The sequence below is a fragment of the Cynocephalus volans genome, unplaced genomic scaffold (genome assembly GCF_027409185.1).
Source record: "Cynocephalus volans isolate mCynVol1 unplaced genomic scaffold, mCynVol1.pri scaffold_35, whole genome shotgun sequence".
Lineage (NCBI taxonomy): Eukaryota > Metazoa > Chordata > Mammalia > Dermoptera > Cynocephalidae > Cynocephalus > Cynocephalus volans.
Window position 1 is genome coordinate 3,126,590 of NW_026902463.1, and position 22,092 is coordinate 3,148,681.

At 44.8% G+C, this 22,092-nt stretch overlaps 1 pseudogene; it reads left to right on the forward strand.

The window, feature by feature from the left end:
* The first annotated feature begins 883 nt into the window (after nt 1-883).
* Nucleotides 884-21,607, forward strand: LOC134369106 (histone-lysine N-methyltransferase PRDM9-like; annotated as a pseudogene).
* The last annotated feature ends 485 nt before the right edge of the window (nt 21,608-22,092 follow it).

Below are 22,092 nucleotides of genomic sequence, written 5' to 3' on the forward strand. Positions count from 1 at the left end.
CATCGAGACACTAGAAAACAAGACAGTGACATCAGTCACTCAACACAGCCCATGGGGAACCACGATCGGTACCCTCTACCCAACAGGGAGGGGAGTAAAGAGAAAGATCACGAGGAAGAAGGGTGTAGGAGATCTGGACGACACCCTTGACCTACCGACCCACTATACATACCGAAGAGAGGAACCTACATTCCTGCGCATGACTTCCTTTCTTCCAAAGCACAAACGGCCGGTGGCCATCTGCCATTGGTAGAAAGGAGGCCACGGCTTGCTCTCTCAGTCTCTGGGAAGGCACTGCATAAATGTGTGCATGCAGGCGGACGGACATTCTGCTGAATCAATTCCATTGTGCCAGGCACTGAGGAGGAGTGGGTCTGATACTTGCAGAGACAATCGTGCACTATTTCTGAGACCCCTAATTTTCCTAATCCTGAGGGAGGGCTTGCAGTACTGCTCTCTGCCTCTAGACCCGATGAAATCCAGCGCGGCATCATATAGAGCAACACATGGGCCCGACCCTCAGAGAACCTCATTCTGTCTGTGGGCTGGAACTGAAATACCCAGTACTGTCCAATGCGCCCACTTCGTGTCCTTAAGTACTTTATGTTGTCTGGGTTCGGTGCCACACAAGACGCAGGCATGGACTTTGGAGTGGAACACTCATTGGACTTTACAAAGTGCAAACCGGCTGTGTGTGTGCACTGCACCGGGCAAGCTTGGAGGGCTTCCTAGAGACAACGGCCAGGGTTCGCAGGCGGGGCAGTTGTGCCCCAGATGCCTGAGTATGGGAGGCGGGGCCATCCTGCGTGACAGCCACTACCTCTTCATCCATTGGCCGTGGACCAACAGTAGATGGCTGGGCGTGGCTGGGTGCCTTGGCGCCATGAAGCCGGCAGAGCGGGCCAAAGTCCTGCGCATGCGCAGAATGCCGTGACCGACCGCGAGGCTCCCGGAAGTTCTCAGAGCCGGAAGCTGCCTGTGGCTCGGCTTCTCTAGCTGCTGCTGGGGGTGTGCAGCTCAAGGCTTTCGACCTTGCCTACCCGGCGCAGCTGAGCCTGCTGAGGACCAGGGCAGCATGGCGAGTGAGGCGGGCTCCCGGGAGGAAGGGTCTTCCGCCGAACACTGGATAAAGGTAGGTGTGGGAAAGGGCCCTGGGGAGGGAGGGGCCGGTAGGCCTCTTGGGGAGCAGCCGCCAGAGGCCAGTAATGGCGTGGGGTGTGCGACCCTGGCAGAGTTGGGTGGGACGCCCGAGGAGGCCTCCGGGACCGGGGTTGAAGCTGTGCAGGAAAGCGAGGCCTTGGCAGAGAGGGAGGCGGCGGCGACCGGGCAGGAGGTGGCGCCAGTTTTGTTTGAGGCAGTGGAGGTGGTGGAGGTCGCTGTGGAGGAGGAAAGAGGAGAAACCGGAAGAGGCTTGTGAGGAAGGAAAAGTCGACGACCAGGAGGATAAAGAGCAGGAAGACGTGGTGCTGTGCTTGTGGATGTAATGGCGGTGGCGGAGGTCGTTGAGTGGCAGGAGGAGCAGGAAGAGAAGGGGAAATCCGAAGAGGGACAAGGGGAGAGAGAAGTCGAGGAGCAGGAGGATGTGGTGCTTGTGTTGGTGGATGTTATTCAGGAGGTGGAGGGAGTTGAGCAGGACGAGGAGAAGGAGGAGCAGGAGCAGTGGAAGGGGGAGTGGGCGCAGCACGTGATGGACGGTGAGAGGGTGGTGTAGGAGCCTGACAGGGAAGAGGAGGAGGAGGAATTTGAGGAATAAGTTCAGGAAGAAGACCTGGGGGAGGAAACTCTGATGCAACTTGTAGAGCCTGAGGAGAAGCTTGAATAGAAGACCCCGACACAGACTCTGTGGAGCCCCATGTTGTCCTTATCCCCTCTGTAGTCACTGGAGGCCCTTCAGTTAGAGTTGGAGCCCGTGAACAACCAAGCCAGGAGGGCCTTTGCTCGTTTGAGGCAGAACCTGGTGCAGAGACGCAGGACTCATCTCGGTCACCGAAGGGCCATCATCCAGGGCATCCCTGGCTTCTGGGCCAAAGCCGTATCCTTTTGAATCTCGCTTTGTACTGACCAGTAGGAGCATGGGCAAGGGTAATAGCAATCGATCCACGGGACAGCTCAACATGAGAATATACAGGCTTTTCTGGCCGGTTGCTCAGTTGTTTAGAGAATGGAACTGATAGCACCAAGGACCAGTGTTCCATTCCTGTACTGGAAAACATCTACTTGGGGGTTGTGGGGGAAGGTACAGACTGAGGGAAGACGGAGCTGCAGCCACACTCGTGCAAATACAAATACTTATGGCACAGAGACACTAACTGGGGCGGAGAATTAGAAGTCATTCTGGATCAGTGTCGTGAATAGCACAAAGGAGTTCTCATGTAGAAAAGGTGTTTGAAGGACAGGCTTTGCTGACAATAATGCTGTAGGAAAGTGTATGAATTCCCACCCTAGTCAGTAAGAGCTGATAAAGTGCATACTTAGATACAAGCAGATTCACTTTTGCCCCTAGTACATCAGGGACACATAGAGCTCAGCATCCCTCAGAAAGGAGCCCCTCCCTGTGTCAACGTGGACAGTCTCCCATTTAAGGCCATGCAAGGCACCCATTGCCTTGAGTGTGTCTCATGAAAGGCAGGGAGGGCACGGTGCATAAGGTGTGGGAGACACAATGTGTGAGGTGTGGGAGACCCCTGCGCAACACACTCTCCTAGCTGGTTATACATGCTCAGTTGCTTCTAGCGCCTACTTCCGTAGCATGGAAAGGCTCCTTGACCTGAGGCAGATTGTGAACCACCCCGAGATGTTGGCCATGATCAGCGATGAAGATGAAGACTTGCTTAGCTACATGATCGACTTGGAGGTCAGAACTAGTGAGACTGAGGCTGGAAGGTTGAGCGGGGAAGGATAAGAGAAGCAATACTTTCAGGCAAACAGAAAAGGGTAGGTGACCTGAAGAGAAATTTTAACCTTCTCCACTTTGTCATGACAGGTGGAGGAAATCAGGCATCCCATTCACTGCTGCAAGATCATGTTGTTCTTTCGGAACAACCCGTACTTCCGGAATAAAGTGATTATTAAGGAATATCTCATTAATGTCACCGGTAGGAGGTGGATCCCAGGATGGGTAGTGAAGGTGTTGGGTTTATCATCGTCAGCATGCTCCAACCCCTTCCTGTATACTTTTCTTCCCTGCAGGATACAGGGCATCTCATTCCACTCCAGTTCAGTGGTATCAGGATTATGAACATGAGGCTTATAGCCGCAGGCACCACAACAGCAGTGTTAACTTCTTCAACTGGTTTTCTGACCACAACTTTGCAGGATCTAACAGGATCGCTGAGGTAGGGCCTCACTGCGAAAATTCAGAAATGACCAGGGAGGGTTCCCAGCCTTCTTGGGAATGGTGTCTGAACCCTGAGCGGTCCTGTCCTGGTTCCCCTAACAGATCATCTGTAAAGACCTATGGCTCAATCCCCTGCGGTACCACATGAGGATGCAGGTGCCTGGACAGGGAACCGAGAGGGCAGGTGAGCAGCTCAGGAAGTAGGGGCTGAAATGCATGTTTGTAGGTACCTGGACACTCATTTCACAAGTGTAGAAATTGAAAGACAGGGAATGACACAAACCAGGTCACCCAGGGCATCAAGATGAAACAGGAACGTTGGAGAAACTGCACTGCAAAACAAGTTATAGCTGGGGAAGCTTAAGCCCACTGCACTATAGTCAGTGTCCGGAGTCGTTTGGACAGAAGCAAAGCTCAATCCTTTACTTCTCTGAACTTAATTCCATGACAGCCAACCCCACCCTCAGTCATTTCTCCACCCCCTTAAATTTTGGCTCATCAAATGTTCCTCCTTTCACCCTTTCCACAAAAGGCTATGAATATTTGTACAGTCTCATTCCTTTCTCTCATCAATTTTCCATTTTGGTAATCAGTGTCTTTTAATTTTCTTGTTTATCTCCTTAGCTTATTCTACTCATACAGAGAACACTGGCAGTGGGGCAGATGTTACGGAGAGCAATTTCTAACACATGGTAAGGGGAAATTGAAGAGGTCACAAACGGGGAAGGGCTAGTTTTTCCTGGGCAGGACCTTGCATAATTAAAGCAATTTTTAACATTTTTCAGAGAAAATGAGTTTTTATGTGTGTTTGTGTGTTTTAGAGTATTCCAAGTTTTTGAGTTGAATATCTCGGAGCATCAGACTTTACCTAAAAAAGCAGAACTTCTAAAAAGTGACTTCAGATACAGTGTTCTCATGCTCAGGATTGAAAGAAAAGCCGGTCAGGTGATGAAAAATGCAGACAGCAAGACACTTGGATAAAATCGGATTGGTGTGAAGGAGAAATAAACACCATCAAACATATGTGTCTCTGTGTGTGTGCTTGTGTACCGGATTGGGGTGAGATTCTACATAGGTCAAATCCATGTGGGATTTTTAATTCTTTGTCCAGGAACTGTCAGTCTGTGGCGGATCTGGGCTTATAAAGTTGTAGAGAGCAGATACACAAGGTTTGGGATTCCGTCTGAGGACTTTTTTTATTCCTTCCCCACAGAGCAGGGGGTTGTGGAGAAAGAAGAAAGGAAAGAGAAACAGTTTAGTTTGACACTTCTTGTTTTTCCCAGGAATGTGAGGGTTGTTCAAGGAAAGGACCTAGTGATTACAGAAGTAAGATAATCAGGGTGAAATTTTCTTGCACAGGGCTCCTCCAAATATCCTCTCTTGTGCGTTAAGAGAATTCAAGGTGGAAATATTAAAGTTCGTTTCTCTTCTGAACCAAATGTCATCCTTAGGTAGATGAATGCACAGTGCTTTGCTGGGACAATCAACCTGTCAGGGCCAGGCTTCCCAGCAACATTTTAAGAAATGGGAATATATGGTATATGAAGGGACTGTGGGAAAGGACACAAAGGGATGAGGGAAGGCACTGAAGGTGTGGCTTTGTTTCTGGCAAAGGTGACTAAGTGAAAAGATAAACTTTTGGGAAAAAGCGGGTCTCCTTGTAGTTGTATGTGAGTCCCGTTGTTTTTCCAGGTGACTGAGTTTGGGCAAAAAATATAAACAGAGCAGGGAGGTGGAGTGGTTAAATATACAACTGCTAGACTTTCACCCATGTGCTGTCTGTCCCTAGATGATCCTAGATGTAGACATTATTCTTAATATTCCTATTTTCAGATGGTCTAAGCTTTTACCCAAGACCCTGTGTATTAGGTGAAGATCCCAAAATGTAAATAGGTAAAGCCATTATGAGTACATTCCTTTCTTGGTATACTCCAGTGAGAATGTTGTCTTAGTAAATGATACCCCACACCGTATTAGGAACCCAGAAACCTTTCATTTTCTGTGGTGTTTTCAGCATGTTGTGCATAAGGTTAACATAAAAGGAAAGAACGGGACAGGCTTTCTAAGCAACTTGGTCCATCTTGATCCAAACAGCAGGAGCCTTTTCCGGTGCCATGTACTGCTACCTATCTTCCATTGTGCTTGTAAAAGACAGCAGTTCCAGAAGCCCTGCATGAGAGCAGGTCAGCAGATTTCTGTGTGCCCTTTCCTGAGTATTTAGCTGCAAGTTTAGGGGTCTTACTTAGCGTTTAATGAATGGAGAAAAGGTTAGGAAAGGGTTCTCCAAATACTTATCTCCCGCTAGCCCTTGGTTGCCAGTTTTAACTGTAGCTGCTCTTGGAGTGAAATGTGAGGAGAACTTCCATGGAGGGTCTAGCAAAACCGTAGCTGTCTACTGTTGACTAAACTGCGATTGCCTAGTGGCTTGGTCATGTCCACCCAAGAGAATGCAGCTTCCTGAGTTTCGTCCTTGACTCATAGGTGTAATTCAGTCATATTACTGCTTTCACATGGTCCCGCTGTTTTGGGGTTACCAAAAGAAGTGTGAAATTGCACATTTTCCCTAATGTTTCCTTCCATGGAGTATCAGTGCATGTGGGCCTCATAATCACATGATTAATTTGTGAGCATTCTGACTTGATATCTCTGAACCACATTTGTTTTTCCTGATGTCAGTGTCTTGGTATTCTCTGTTTAAAATTCAAATTGAGTGTCTGCATTTCACCAGGTGTCTTTCTCATTCTGTGTGTGAGTGTGTGTCTCTTCCTCTGACTCTGCCTATACTTTTATCATCTGATATCATTTATCCTTGCTGATGTAAACTGAACACTCACATCTCTACAGTGGTTTCAATATTTTCATCTCTTTGCTTTGCTATCTGCCACTGTTACCGTTTGTTCATTCATTCATATATAGTTTGTGTCTGAGTCTGTCTCCAAGTGAATTTGGCTGTTTTCTCCATTTCTGCATCAAATCCGTCTATCTCCTTTAACTGATATTATCTGTGAGTTATTTTTTGGAGTCACGGAAATGCTTTACTTATAGGCATAACTAACCTTGTTACATATTTAGAAACAGGGATAGCTTGTGCACTCACTGAATTTAACGAGGAGCATAAATCCCACTTGGATCACATAAGAGAGGCTTTCGGAAAAGTCAGTAACAACTACGCCTCCTAGTTGTGCCCTCTTTACCGCTAGCCCCCAAAAGAGAATGAACGCTTTGAAGGGAATGTGTCAGGTCGTTTTCAAGGGCGGGGGGGAATCTTGGGTTTACTTGTCAGGTTTACTTGTAAGTGTTCTGTAAACACAGTGCAGTGGTGAATGGAGTTGATGGTCACAGCCCCTCCAGTTTTTAACTGGATTATTCCTTTAATAAACTTACTCTATGCACAATTTCTTCATGATTTGTTTGTTCTAAGCTATTTATGTATGGGTTTGTCATTGCATGAGAAGGTGTCAAAAAATCTCTATTCTCGTTGACCTCCTGCAGAGAAGTGAGAGAGGGACATAAACTAAACAGGGCATTCAGAAAGGGCAGGTAACAGTGTGAGCCTATTCTGCCTACAGGGTCTGGGTGTTGAAGAAATGTGAGGGCTTCAGGAAGAGATAATTTGGTCTAAAGGCTTCTAAGCCAAAGAACATTCTATCTGAACTTTCATGTCTTCTCAAGAATTTTGGGAGTTCGGGCAATTATTCTTCGAAATGTGGTTTTTTTTTGTTGTTGTTTTTGTTTGTTTGTTTGTTTTCCTGCCCTTTTCTCTTTAGCCTCTCTTCTGGGACTGTCATTCTGGGCTTCGACTGTTCCTCAAAACTCACTGGGGCTTGACCTCCATTGTAACAGTGCTAAGAGAGTGGGAAGTACTATTATAATATTTGAAAGATAGGGTCTTTGAGGAGGTATTGGATTGTGAGTACTATGCCCTTGTCCGTGAAGTAATGAGTTATCATGGGTGTGGTTCTGACAACTTTAGAAGGAAAGCAAGTGAGCAGGTTAGCTCTCTTGCTCACCCATTCTCTCCCTGTGACAGCCTGCATTGCTGTGGAGTCACCACCAAGAAGAAGGCCTTCACCGGATATGTTTCCTGGACCTTGGACTTCCCAGCCTCCAGAACTGTAAGAAACATGTTTTGTTTCTTTATAAATCACTCAGTTTCAGGTTTTCTGTTATCGGCAACAGAAGTGGATTAATACAATTGGCTTGCTTTATGGGGATCACACAGTCTCCTAGGCTGTGTTTAATTTTTTCTTTCTTCTCTCTTTCTGCTCGTCATACAGGATCATTTCAAGTGACCTAACTAAGTTTTCTGATTTTTTCTTCTGCATGCTCAAACCTTCATTTGAAACCTCTAGTGAAGGTATCAATTCACATGTTATGGTTTTCGAGCTGTTGATTTCTATCTCCTTATTGAGAATCTCTATTTGGTTAGACATTGTTCCCTTGGTTTCTTTTATTTCTTTGTGCATCATTCCCTTTACCTCTTGGACATATGTATGACAGTTGTTTTGGGTGATTTAAAGTCTGTCTAATAAGTTCATTGGCTGGGAGTCCCCACCCACCATTTTTAAAATTATCATCATCATCATCATCATCATCATCATCATCATCATCATCATCATCATCATCACTATTTTCCCGTGAATGGGAAGTGCTTTCATGTTTCTTTGCATGCTTTGAAAAGTTTTCCCGTTTGTTAGGTTTTTGTTTTGTTTTGTTTTTGAAACCTGGAATTTATGATTATTGCAATGTAGTAATTTTGGAGAACACGTTATTCTCCCTCACCATGGTTTATTTCTGATCATTATAGTCGATTTTGTAAACTTACTTTTCAAAACTGTTTTGAGTAGACCATACTTGTCGTGTGCAATCACTGATGTCTCTGTTCCATTAAGCAGTAATTTGGGAGACATATCTTTATGTGCCCAGAACAAAATGTAAGACAGGACAAATAAAAAAATGCTGTCTTGTTCTTTTCAGATTGGCTCAGAATTTTGGTACACCGTCAAAACTATACGAGCAGTTTACATCTGCTCAAGTCTTCTCTTGTGGATTACCTGAAGCCTAAAGATGAGCCTGAGAGAAAAGCTTGCTGTATTAGTCTGTTTTTGTTGCTTATAAAAAAATACCTGAACTGGGTGATTTATAAAGAAAATGAAATTTATTGCGAAAGTTTCTGAGGCTGGGAAGTCCAAAGTCCATCTGGTGGTGGCAACAGTGACCCAGGGGTCTCACGCTGCAAGATGGTGAAAGCTGAGAGAGAGAGAGAACAGAGAGACAGACTCTCCTCTTCTTTTAAAGTCCTCAGAACAACGTCACTCACCACCATTTTTAAACCATTCACTACTGCATGGTGCTATAATCCAATCACCCCTTCAGGGATCCACCCAGAGCAGCCAGTCCCTTAGGTTTGGGGCGGATTGTCCACAAGGCGGGAAAGACCAGGTCCCGCCTTACCACCCGAGCCTAGGACTGAGGGGAGCCTGTGACTGACAGGCTTGGCTCCTCCCTACTCTCCGCCCATTTATGTCCTTCTGATCGCTCATTGGCGGGAGCGTTTGGGTCACAACTCTGATAGGTGGTTTGGTGGTACCGGTGGCTGCGTGGCCGTTTCAACCAGAGAGGATCCCAGCGGGCGCCAGTCAGGGTGCGCAGCGGGGCAGGAGAAAGCCAGGGAGACTGACAGGAACTCGGGAAGTCTTTGCCGTGCAGTATGAAACCCTTGTACACCTTTAGCCCGAGACCTTCAAATTTCAGCCTGGGAAACCCCAGATCCCCTGATCCCCAAGAGACCTCGAATCCGCTAACCTGGACCGACCTCAAACCCCCTCGCCTGAGACCCCGACGCACCTCAGCTTCAGACACCTCAAATCTACCGTTCACCCACAGGAACGCCAAATCCTCTAATGATTAGAGTCCAAACAACCTAAGCCTGAGGAATCACAATTCCCCTCAGCCTGGGAAACGCTAAATTCCGCAGCCACAGAGAGACTGACTTTCCCCGAGCTCAGAGATCCTACTCAGCCTGGAAACGTCCTTCTGCTTCAAAGACCCCCAAATAACGTCAGTGTCAGAGAGCCTAATGCCCCCTAATGAGAGACCCCAAATCTCCTTAGCCTGAGAGACCCCGAGTTTCCTCAGCCTCAAAAATGCAAAATCCTCTCATCCTCAGGGACCCCAAACTCCCTTTACCTGATGAATCCCAAAGCCTCTCGACCTGAGTATCCCAAATCTCTTCAGCACGAAAGACCCAAAATCTTGTCCTGAAAAACCCCAAATACTATCAGCCTGAGATACCCCAAATCCTCTCAACCCCAAAACCCCCAGAACCTCAGCCTGAGAGACCCCAAATCTCATTGGCCTTGGAGACCCGCAATCTCCTCAGCCTGTGGGATTGCTGCTCCTTAGAGATCCAGACTGCTTTACTCCCACAGATTTCCAGAATCTCCAGTTGAAGATCCCAGAAGCTTCCTATGAGAAATGTTCATTTCCTCTCAGTGGAGCTGGTGAGTCTGACCCGAGTCCCATCAGTCAGGGGGCCTCAAAGTCTCCATGGGCCTCCCCCAGCCATCACATCTCAGGACTCCCCTCGAAGATACCTGAGCCTTGACCCTCAGGCACCTTTGCCACCCTTCCTCAGACGTGTCAAGGTGCAGGGGCACTGAAACAGAACAGCTTATGTTAGGTGGTCTGTCATGGCCAGCAGAGACCCTCCCCCTATCCCATCGATAGCCCTCAGACCTCCCCAACATCCTCCAGTTCTTGCAAAGTCTCCACATCTTCCTGGTCTGGACAACATGGCCAAGTGGAGAAGACAGAGCCTGGTTGTGCATAATGGTCTGGGCTGTGGCCTCCTCTCAGCACCATCTCTTTCCACAGGAACGTTGGCCTTGTAGCTGGGAGACTCAAGGGTTCTTCCCAACATTGGAGTTGGAGCAGGGAGTTGCCAGCCTGTCCCAGCACCGAGAGCTCCAACAGATCCCGGGAGGAGACCCCTGAGGGAGATGCAGGGAGTACAGGGCAGAAGCCCAAGGTGAGAGTTGGGGGAAGTCAAGCTGGGCTCCAAGCAGGATCTGTAAGAAGGATGGAGAGGGGAACCGAGTGACAGGAGCTGGTGTCTGGAAGGCCACAGACCCATGGCCTGCAACTCTGTGTGACCCTGGCTGTGAATGTGCGTGGAGTGGGGACAATTTGTCCCGTCTGGGACATGGGAGAGAAAAGGACACTGGAATCAAACTCTCTGTGTTGGGGAGAGCTAGGAAAATGCTGTGTCCTCTCAAACAGGACACAATCTGGGGAGGGCGGGAACAAATGTCTTTATCCTTGTTTCACAGAGACCACCCCAAGGCCCCAGGCTGTGTTCTGCTTGTTATGATTACAAGGTAGAAGAAAAGGCCCCACTCGGTGTTGTGATGTATACAGTAAATCACTGATGAACTATGTTATTTTCTCTAGGCTAAAGATGCTTTCAAAGGCTTTTCGATATACTTCTCCAAGGAAGAATGGGCAGAGATGGGAGAATCGAAGAAAATGTGCTATAAGAATGTGAAAAGGAACTATAATGAACTGATTAACATAGGTTACTCCAAGTGCTGGCTGAAGACCAGCCTGGGAAATAGAAAACAGGTCTTCTGTCCCTGTATTATTATGGCTCTCTCTTAGGTGGCTGCATCTGCCCACAGTTCCCTTCTGTATGGAGACAAATCTGGAGGGGAAATTTTGTTATTTTTATTTGTCAGGGTATGGCTGAGTGTCAGCACTAGTCATGCAGAGCTCACATCTTGACCTTGTTCAAGACTCTCCCAGCCCATGCTGAGCCACACTGGCTTTGTGGTGCTTTCCATTGCCACCACCCTTTGTTCCTCCTCCCACCTCTTCCCTTTTAGGACAAAGATTTGGCTTCTTTCTAGAGCCCCTCGAACAGCTTTCATGTGTCAATGAAGGCAGGCCAAACTCCATGTGGATGACACTGAGGATTCCGATGAAGAATGGATACCTAGGCAGAAAGGTGAGGGGCCAGGAGGAATTAGAAGTGACCTCCTGAAACCAGCCTGGGTTGATGTCTCGGCTTTATCTTAGGAGTTAACAAAGGAGAACATGTTCTCTCAAAAACAAATGTTCAACAAACAAGCAAGATGCGAAAGAGTATATACAGCAAGAGGCTGTTCATATAAAGGTTTTAAACGTGTAAAATGATTACATATTTTATTTACAGATACAGTAATAAGTGCTAAATGTATAAAAACCTGAATGTGAGTAAGAAATACCAAACTCAGAAGTTATCATCACAAGAGAAGGAGGAAGGGCTGGCAGGTGGCTTCACTATGTCATAGTTACCTTTTTTGTTTGTTTCATTTTTACTTTTGAATTTTGAAATAAAAAGTAGAAATAAAAACATCTCAAGCAGCTGTGGCACAATGTTGAAATGGGACTGCATGGTGGTGGATTTATGTTTTCCAGCATTATTCTCTGTACTTTTCTATACGTTTAAAGTTTACCATTCTTTTTTTTTTTTCTTTTTTCTTTTTTTTTTTTTTTTTTTTTTTTTCGTGACCGGCACTCAGCCAGTGAGTGCACCGGTCAGTCCTACATAGGATCCGAACCCACGGCTGGAGCGTCGCTGCGCTGCAGCGCAGCACTCTACCAAGTGCGCCACGGGCTCGGCCCGAAAGTTTACCATTCTTTAAAGTCATAAAGAAAGACTTGTTTTGCTAAACATTGTTAATTAATTAGTGGGCAATTTAACTAAACCTTAATTGAACTGTAAATCCACCAAAGAGCTTTCTAACCCTAATCTCATAATAGTGCAGTCATTGGATCAAGTGTCTTAGAAGAAGAAATGACTAACCCCACGGTTTGTCACACATCATTATCTGGATTCAGTTAAATCCCCATCTTAGTCAATTTATTGTTTCTTATTGTGGTAAGAAATCACATAACATAAACTCACCCTCCTAACAGTTTTTGAGTGTTTCATATTATTAGCTATATACACACTGATGTGCAAGAAACTGCTAGAACTTTTTCACCTGGCATGACTATAAAACTATACCCATTGAACAACAATACCCCATTTCCTCCTGCCCCAGCTCTTGGCAACAATTCTACTTTGTTTCTATGAATTTGATTACTTTAGATACCTCAAATAATGAACCATGCCATATTTGGCTTATTGTGACTGGCTTACTTAACTTAGTAAAATGTCTTCAGGATTTATCCATGTGGCAGCATATGGCAGGGTTTCTTTATTTTTTAAGGCTAAATAATATTCCATTGTATTTCTATACCACATTTTCCTTATCCATTCATTTTTTAATGGATATTTAGGTTACTTCCACCTCTTGGGGGGAATCCCTCTCTTCCTCTTCTTATAAAAAGCACTAATCCCATCATGAGGACCCCACCCTCATGAACTCATCTAGCCCTAGTTACTTCCCGAAAGCTCCATCTCCAAATATTATCACACCAGGAAGTAGGGTTTCAAAATATGAATTTTGGAGGAAAAAAACCCAGTCATAGCACCCACTCTTTTAAATGAGTTTTTTTCTTGCTGAGTTGTAGGAATTCTTTATATATTCTAGATATTAACCCCTCATCAGATATATGGTTTGTAAATATTTTCTTCCAGTCTGTAGGTTGCCTTTTCACTCCTTGATTGTTTCCTTTGGTGCTCAGAAGTTTTTAAGTTTTACATAGTTCTCTTTGTCTGTTTTTGCTTTTGTCACTTATGCTTTGGTGTCATTTCCAAGAAATCGTGGCCAAACTCAATTTCTTGAAGCTTTCCCCCATGTCTCCTTCTTGAAGTTTTATACTTTTGGGTGTCACATGAAGGCCTTTAATCTATTTTGATGTAATTTTTGTATGTAGTGTAACATAGGGTCAATCTTCATTCTTTTGCATATGGTGATCGAGTTTTCCCAATACCATCTCTTGAAGAGACTGTCCTTTCCTCCATTGTGTGGTTTTGTTCAGCGTTTTTTCATGAAAGTCAAGCCAATATATTTTTTAAAAAAAAATGTAATAGAAACCTTGTCAACACAAGATGAAGCAGAGATGAGGTTTTGTTTTGTTTTGTTTGTTTTTTGATGTGTGACCAGTTACTTCAGTTGGTTAGAGTGTGGTGTTAACACCAAGATCCAGAGCTCTATTTTTAAAAAAAACATTTTAAGAAAATTAGCAGTGCCTCCAATAGAAGCAAAGGTCTTCATGGTACTTCAGAAACCATTTTCAAATCACCCTTGGATAATACTTGGAATTGTCACTCTCTAGTTCAGAATTCTCTGTCCCTAATGAGAATCTTCTGAGCTTGGAAATATTTACCCATCAAAACACTGATTTCTCATCACCTTTTGGTCAATCCTCCTTGGGTGGTCTTCAGAGTGGAACAGAGTAAACACCAGAAGGTGAATACCTGAAAAATCCTATTGACACAACAATCTTCCTCATGTAAGATCCAAACACAGGTAAGAGAAGGAGAATGTGCACAGTATCGTAGGACTGCTGCCTCCCTTTTTCTGATCTCTTTAGCATAATGGCAGACATCATCCTTTTAAGAGTTAATAAGAAGAGCAATGATAATCACTACTGCTTGTTTTATTTTTGCAATATTTCAGACTTTATTTTAAGCATTGTACGTGAATAAACTCACTCAAACCTTACAACAACCCTATGAAGTTGGTACTATAAGCATAACCATTTTGTGGATGAGAAAACTGAAGTACAGAAATGTTAGATTATGCCTGACATCACAGTCAGTAGTGGTTCAGTCTAATCCAATACTCCTTCTTTCCCTAAAGTACTTAAGAGCTGATTAAATCTTTCTTCTTTTGTAAAGTTCATGCTGCCTTACTCATACACCTTTACATTATTCATCTGACTGATTATTTCAACCTGATTCTTCTCTGATGTGCTAAGTGAGAGATACGCTAAGACAGTCTGAGGGGAGCTTGGCAATATACAGTCAATTTACATTGTGCCTGGTCCCAGATGAAGACGGAGATAGTTCCTACTCTCTCATAAGGGACCCATTCGGATGTGAGAAGACTGCTCCTAGCCCTGAGAAGTTTGAAGTTTGATTGAGAAACAACAGATAGGAGAATGACTTAGCACTTCATGTATATTACACTATTCAGTAGAAATGTATCCTGGTACTGATTTGAAATGCTCATCCCTGTAGGAAGAAGTTAACTGCTCCTTCCTCTGGGCCCGAACTAGGCAAATCTCATGCTGTTTGTAATCATTTGTATAGCCTGCCACCTCTGTATTACGAGCTCTTTGAGAGCCTGGTCCATACCTGATTATTCTCAGGAGTCCCAGGCCCAACTCAGAGCCCTTGATGACCCCCTCAGTGTTTTCTGAATAATTCCAAATTTTTCAAATTAAAATAGAGGTAACAGGGTCAGAGAGTGCTGAAGATAATATCTTTGAATTAGATTTTGACTGTAGAGATGGTTGAGGAGGAAAATTGATGTCAGGACTATAAGAGAAATTATTAATCTCAAAACACTTTGGTGAGCGTTATTACATTTCATGTTCACTGTACCATTAAGAATTAGCATGTATGCCAATTTACGGATCGGGAAAGTGAATAGAATTAGCTGGTAGTACACCATTACTTAGGCAGAATTGGAACAGGAACTAGTTAATTCAATTTCAAAGTTAAATATCCCTTCCAGGATATGGCAGTTTGCAGCTCTTAGCATCACTCTCTTAGTTGTCTAGATAACCTTTATGCCAACTGTTTCTTCTCTTCCCAACCTCACTGTTCATTCTCCAGATGTGTTTTGTACCCTCTGTGCTTTCCTACCTTTCTCCTTCTGTCAAATGTCTCCTAGTTCATAGAAGATCCCCTCTTTTTCCCTATAAGCCCCTACCTCCTTCTTTCACAGACCTTGTTGAGTCTCCAGGTAGTCTTCCAGATTATTCTCCCTCCCTCGCTCTCATGTATATATAGAAAGTTGAAGCAAAAGAGCCTTAAGACTGTCCTGCCCACACAGGCCTTTCCCTTTCTCTCTGGTATTCAGTCACTCCAAGTTTTTCCAGGGATTGTTGAACCATTAACTAAAGTCATGCATGTGAAAACAGGTTGCAAGCCCTAAGGAACTAAAGAAATGTATGTTGTCTTTTAATATGTGATTCTCACATTAAAGGGAATATCCAGATCACTGTTAAATAATGAATCTATTTTGAAGAAATTGTCAGGAACAACAGATTTACTGAACACAAGGGACTCAGAGAAGGCCCCGAAACGAGTGTCCCCTCCTGCTGAAGCAAGTACCTCCGGACAGCATTCTAGAGAAAAATTGGGTAAGAGAAAATAATTTGGGGACTTTAGTCCCTCTAGGTCCTTTAGAAAGGTTGATGAGTATGGTCTAGATATGTGGCGTAGACTTTCGATAGACCTGTGCTTAAGCTGGACTAAGCTGAGACCAGAAGTTAGATGCTGTATTGAATAACATGTAAGAACAAACACTAACTCTGAAGTCACACACTTGTTGTAATCCACGTAGAATCATTTGGACCTTGGGAAGACATTATAAATTCTCTGAGCTCATTAATGCTAATCTGTAAAATGAAGATAAAGACCAATGGCTCATATATTGTTTAAAAGCACTAAAATAAATATACAGTCAAGGTGTCCAATAAATCCATCTGTGATAATAGAGACCACATTTTCTTACTGTATATCCCTGCCCTTGTTCAATGCCTAATATGTAATGCACCTTCAACAAATATTTCATGGATAAATAAATGCATGCATTAACTGTTTTGTGACCAGAAAGTTTCGGAAGTTAATCCTGATCCTGGGAATCCAGAAACTAAAATTGAATTATGCATTTGTAGTCAGTGTGGGTGTAGAGTCTTAGTCTCTCTGAAATAATAGTTAAGAGGTAGTGAAGAGGTGGCGAGCCAGAGTATGTAGAAGGATAGACAATAATTTGATTGCAGGAGATTTCACAATTTCTGAAGATACAGGGACAAACACTCCAGACTCCTAACTTCACTCACTTACTCTTCTCCAATGTAGAACTCAAGAGAAAGGAGATTGAAATGAAGATGTATAGCCTGCGAGAAAGGGTCATGCATACAAAGAGGTCTGTGAGCCTCAGGATGATGACTACCTGTGTAAGTGACCCTTTTGGCCCACTCATGGAGAAGGCTATGTCCCGGTACAATAATTATATCTTGTTGTGTGACCCCAAATCATTCCTTTACTCTGGTGGCTTGGAGTACAGGATTGAGGCTGAATTATGTAAATGCTGGGCTCTTTCTGAAGCTCTTTATATCCAGGAACACGCACTATACTTTTCCTAATCCCTGCTGCTCTTGCCTTCAGATTGTGCGAAATGCCAGGACTTCTTCATCGACAGCTGACTGGCTTATAGACCCCCTACATTTGTAAAGGACAGTGCAGTGGACAAGGGGCATCCCAACCACTCAGCCCTCACTTTGCCCCCTGGGCTGAGAATTGGGCCGTCGGGCATCCCCGAGGCCGGGCTTGGAGTATGGAATGAGGCATCCGATCTGCTGTTGGGTCAGCACTTTGGCCCCTATGAGGGCCAGATCACAGAAGATGAAGAGGCAGCCAACAGTGGCTACTCCTGGATGGTGAGAAGGGCCTACCTTACCCCATCTTCTGGCTTCCTATATCCCTTCTGTGCCTTTGGTGGGACATCACCTTCTACATGCTAGAACATGGATAGTGACAACATGGTTAGATCTGTGTACTTAGTCGTCTTTACATGAACCTGGAACTCCTATTTAAAGGTCAGTGGGTGAGTGGGAGAAAAGTGGCACAGAGACAGAAAAAGTGCATTCTCCCTATGGGGCCTCAGCTCTGACTGGACAAATCAACTCAGATGTGTAGATGATGCTGAGGAGTACACAGCATGTGTCACCACTGGCGGCTGAATCCATGCAGGCTCAAATGCATGGATGACAGTAGAATAAAATAATTCTGATTATTACCTGCCCATCAAACCCAAAAATGACTAACTTATTTTTCTGAAACTCAGATCACCAAGGGGAGAAACTGCTATGAGTATGTGGATGGAAAGGACAAATCTCGGGCCAACTGGATGAGGTAAGGCCAATAGGTTTCGGGTTCCAGCAGGGACACTCATCTCTCTCAAGCTCAGCTTCTTTCCTCCTCAGCATTCCTCCCTCGATGGTTTTTACACTCTCTGCTCCCCTTACAATGTACTTTCTTATTATGAACATCCAGGAAAAAAGAGGTAAAATATAAACATTACCATTTTTTAATCAAAAAACTAAATCTCTATGATAGACAAAATTGGGGCACCAGGATAAACCCTGAGGAGCCTAGATTCATTGGGGATGCTGGATTCACACTTTAATTTATCTAATCAGCATTTATTAAGCATTTGCTGTACTCTAGTTTAGAAAATGGAGTACATCTCATGAATAGATCACACAACCCATGCCCTTGTGAAGGACTATTGCAAGCATAAATGAAACATTTGATTATAGGAGAAGTACACAAGGCCAAGACAATGTAAAACAAGGGACCTTTAATCTGTGAGGACAGGAATTCTTCCCAGCTTCAGTGAAATTAAAACCTGAAGCCTGAGAAGTGAGCTTCAGTGTGGTCATGGACCTCTGTGCTGCATGGACCAGCCCCTTTCCATGAAGGTTCTTGTTTTATTAGAGGATAAGAATAGGGATATGTTGTTATTATTGTGTATTATCATGCTAGGACAAAGGGACCTCTAAGTTTCTATGGGAACCCAGGGAGGCAGGTGAATGGCACCTGGGTAAACTATGGGAGATTAGAAAAAGGTCTTTCAAAAGAAGATAGACTTGGGGTGAGTATAGAATGATGTGAGCTTATCTAGAAGCAGAGTACATGATTGATCAAACACCAAATTCTGTGGTATAAGTAGAAATCGATTGAGAGTTTAGAGAAGTGAGAAGTCAGTGTTTTATGGCCAATCATGGTGGAGGTAAGTCTGTAATTGGGCTTTGAAGAATGGTTAAGTAGGCAAGGGGGGAAAAGCATTCCAGGCAGGATGAGCACCATAAGCAGGACTTGGAGAAAGAGGCTTAGGTATGAACAGCAGGTTCCTGGAGGAGGGTAACGGCATGGCCCGTCACAGCATGGGGGCCTTGACCATCTGGTGACAAGCCCAACACGGCCCTGGCAGGTAGTGGAGACTCACTGCCTGTTATTTTCTGTCCCTTTGTCTGCCTCAACCCCAGGTATGTGAACTGTGCCCGGGATGATGAGGAGCAGAACCTGGTGGCATTTCAATACCATGGGCAGATCTTCTATTGAACTTGCCAGGTCATCAGGCCGGGCTGTGAACTGCTGGTCTGGTACGGGGATGAATATGGCCAGGAGCTGGGTATCAAGTGGGACAGCAAGTGGAAGAAAGAGCTCACAGCAGGGAGAGGTAGGCACCACATTATTCTTTAAAAAGGACAGAAGAGAAAGAATTCTCCTTGGGAATTTTCATGGTACAACTGTTAAGTAGAGTAAAATGCAGTCTGAAGTCAGAAAAATTTCAAATCAGGTGTTTCTGAAATTAAGGCTTTGTTTCATATGCATTTGACTTTTAGGGACAATTTATATTTTAAAATTTTTGTTCTCATTTTATTTTTTAACTACTTTATATGCAAAATATATAACAACATATAGTCCTGACAGGCTTAGAGACAAAGAACAAGTTCTCAAGCACCTACCGGCTGTTTCAACAAGGCAGTTTCTTCTGGCTCTTTTAATTATTTCTTAATTTCTTCCGTATTTCTAAATAACATACATATGTTGTTTTTCATTCATTCATTATTTCAATTAGGTGTCATTTGAATTCTTACTCTGTGCCAGACAATGTTCGAGAAACAGGAAATATGGATAGAACAAGATGATCAGAATAAGTGCTATTGAGCAGCTGACATGTGAGTTAGGGAAACACGCAGACACACACAGGCATGTGCATAAAATGAGACAGTCATTCATGCTTTCAAGAAAACTAAGCAAGAAAAGTGCCTAGAGATCATCATGAGGGGAGGGAGGGTATGGCAGGGAACATGAGGGAAGGTTCCTCTCAGGACATAACATTTGAGAGGTGCAGAGTTGTGCTCAAATGTCTCCAGGCAGAAGGAGCAGCTCGTGCAACAGCTCTGAGGCAGGAGAGAGTGAGGGTGTTTGAGGAATGGCTGAGACCACCCAGGTGAAGGAAGCAGAGAAGAGAGCAGAGGTCAGAGAGATACACAGAAGCCTGGACATGTAGTGCCCATGATTCCTGCCAAGACACTGGGGATTTTCCTGAGATGGAAACAATTGTGGACTTTGAGTTAATTTTCAGAAAATAATCTGCAGTGGGTAATCCCCTCAGACGCCACATCAGTCTCCAGGTAAGAGAAGATGGTGGGTTGGATAAAGATGGGAGTCAGGAGGAAAGAAGTCTGATTAGGGATACAATTAAAACAGAACTTCCTATTAAATTTGAAATGGGTTAAGACTGAATGAAATACCTCAAGTAGGAATACTTGATGTGTCACCCAAGGAAGAACATATTTTTATTTTATGATTTGTGGACACTGAGATGGAAGCAATCCATAATCTAGTTTAGGCAGCAGGAACCAGAGTCCTTTACTCAAGGGGGCCTGGACCACTCTGAATCCCACTTCCTGATGGAGAACCAGGTACACAAGAGTCCTCAATTAAATGTCTTTGACTGGGGAGACTCAAACTCAGGTGTACTTACATCTTTAACTCTACACTGCCTTCTACATTTGTGCATCTCCAGACGAAGTAGTTCGTGACTTACTAGATCCTTTTCCCCTCATAAGAAAAGTCACTAAGGATGAGTCCATCCATAATAGCCCTTTTTGTGTTGCTATAACACAATACCTGAGACTGGATAATTTATAAAGAACAGAGGTTTATTTAGCTTATGATTCTGGGACAGCTGCACCTGGCATGAGCCTCAGGCTGCTTCTACTCATGGTGGAAAGTGGTAGGCAGCTGGTGGGTACAAGCGGCAAGAGGAAGCAAGAGAAAGAGATGGGGGAGGTGCTAGGGTCTTTTAAACAACCAGCCCTCATGGGAACTAATAGAGTGAGAACTCACTCACTACTGCCACCTTCCGGGGAGAACAGTAATTCATTCATGAGGGATCTGCCCCCATGATTCAAACAGCTCCCAACACTGCCATATTGGGGATCAGATTTTCACATGAGTTTTGGGGGGACAACACATCCAAACTCTATCACCATCTATGTAATCCAGAGTTATTATTTCTCAGTAGAATAAAATAGCTGCAGATGCTCTATCAGGAAAAGTACCCAGAGATTAGGGAGAGAAGAGGATATGATATGACCTAGAAGATAATTGTAGTGTGTGGGGGGGGGGAAGTCACTGCAGTTCCTTCTGTATAAAGACTGAAGCTGCCTCTGATGCTATTGAAGGTCCCTGGTTTGGCTGATCCATAGACAAGGCCCTTGATGTGGGCTTTCTAGATTTCTGAGGAAGATGTAGTAAACAAAAACAGAATGAAAAATAGACTGTAAAGGAATGCTTGGTGGGAGACAGCTTGTATTAACACATGAGGAATGATTAGTGGAGCAGGCCTTACTATACAACAAAGCAGATGGCCCAGTTGTCTACACCTCCCCTGACCAAAACCTTCTTCTTTCAGCGGAACCAAAGCCAGAGATCCACCCTTGTTCTTCATGCCCTCTGGCCTTCTCCAGTCAGAAATTCCTCAGGCAACATGTGGAACACAATCACTCCTCTCCAACCTTCCCAGAGACATCTGCAAGAGAACATCTCCAGCCAGGAGATTTCTGTGCAGTGGGTCAGAATCAGGAGCAGCAACATCCTGATCCACACAGCTGGAATGATGAGGCCGAAGGTCAAGAGGCCAAAGAAAGGTCCAACCCTTATATAAGAGGACAAGGCACAGGAGGATTTCAAGCACATTTTCCAGCCCGCCCAAAGGCCAAATGGGGAGTTCTAGGGAGAGTGAGATGGAAGAAGAGTCCAGAACAGGCCAGAAGGTGAATCCAGAGAACACAGGCAAGTTATCTGTGGGGGTAAGAATCTCAAGAATTGCAAAAGTCAAGTGTGGAGAGTGTGGGAGAGGCTTCAGTAACAAGTCAGGCCTCATCTGACACCAGAGGACACACACAGGGGAGAAGCCCTATGTTTGCAGGGAGTGTGGGAGAGGCTTTGGCTGTAAGTCACACCTCATGCGACACCAGAGGACGCACACAGGGGAGAAGCCCTATGTTTGCAGGAAGGGCAAGTGAGTCAGCAGTAAAACCACATCTCAACAGAGAGTGTGTGGCCACCACACACCTCCACAACCCAGCACTGAGGGAACTTCAGAGAACTTCTCTTGACCTCTCATATTCCCCAGGAGTGTAGAGACAGATGTGACCGATCAAACACACCCTCCATTTTCATGACCAGAGATGAGGCAGAAAATGTGGGAGGCAGGGGTTCCTTAAGGGTTCATGGTCTGTGGACGGGTGCGGATCCCCTCCATGTCCCACTTGGCTCCCCTCCATGTCCTTCTGGCCTCCTGTTCCAATAAACATCATCCCCATACAAAGCTGCAGTGCAGGCTGTGTACCTTGTTCTCAGTCCTAAAGGTGGGAGAGTCCAGGAGGCCACGGAGAACTTGGACTCTCAGCTGGGTCTCATGGGAACCAAGCCCTGCTTAAATCACCTCCTGGGCCCAGGGAGAGAACCAGGGGAGGACATGGAGACTGAGATGGGCCAGGAGGGGCCC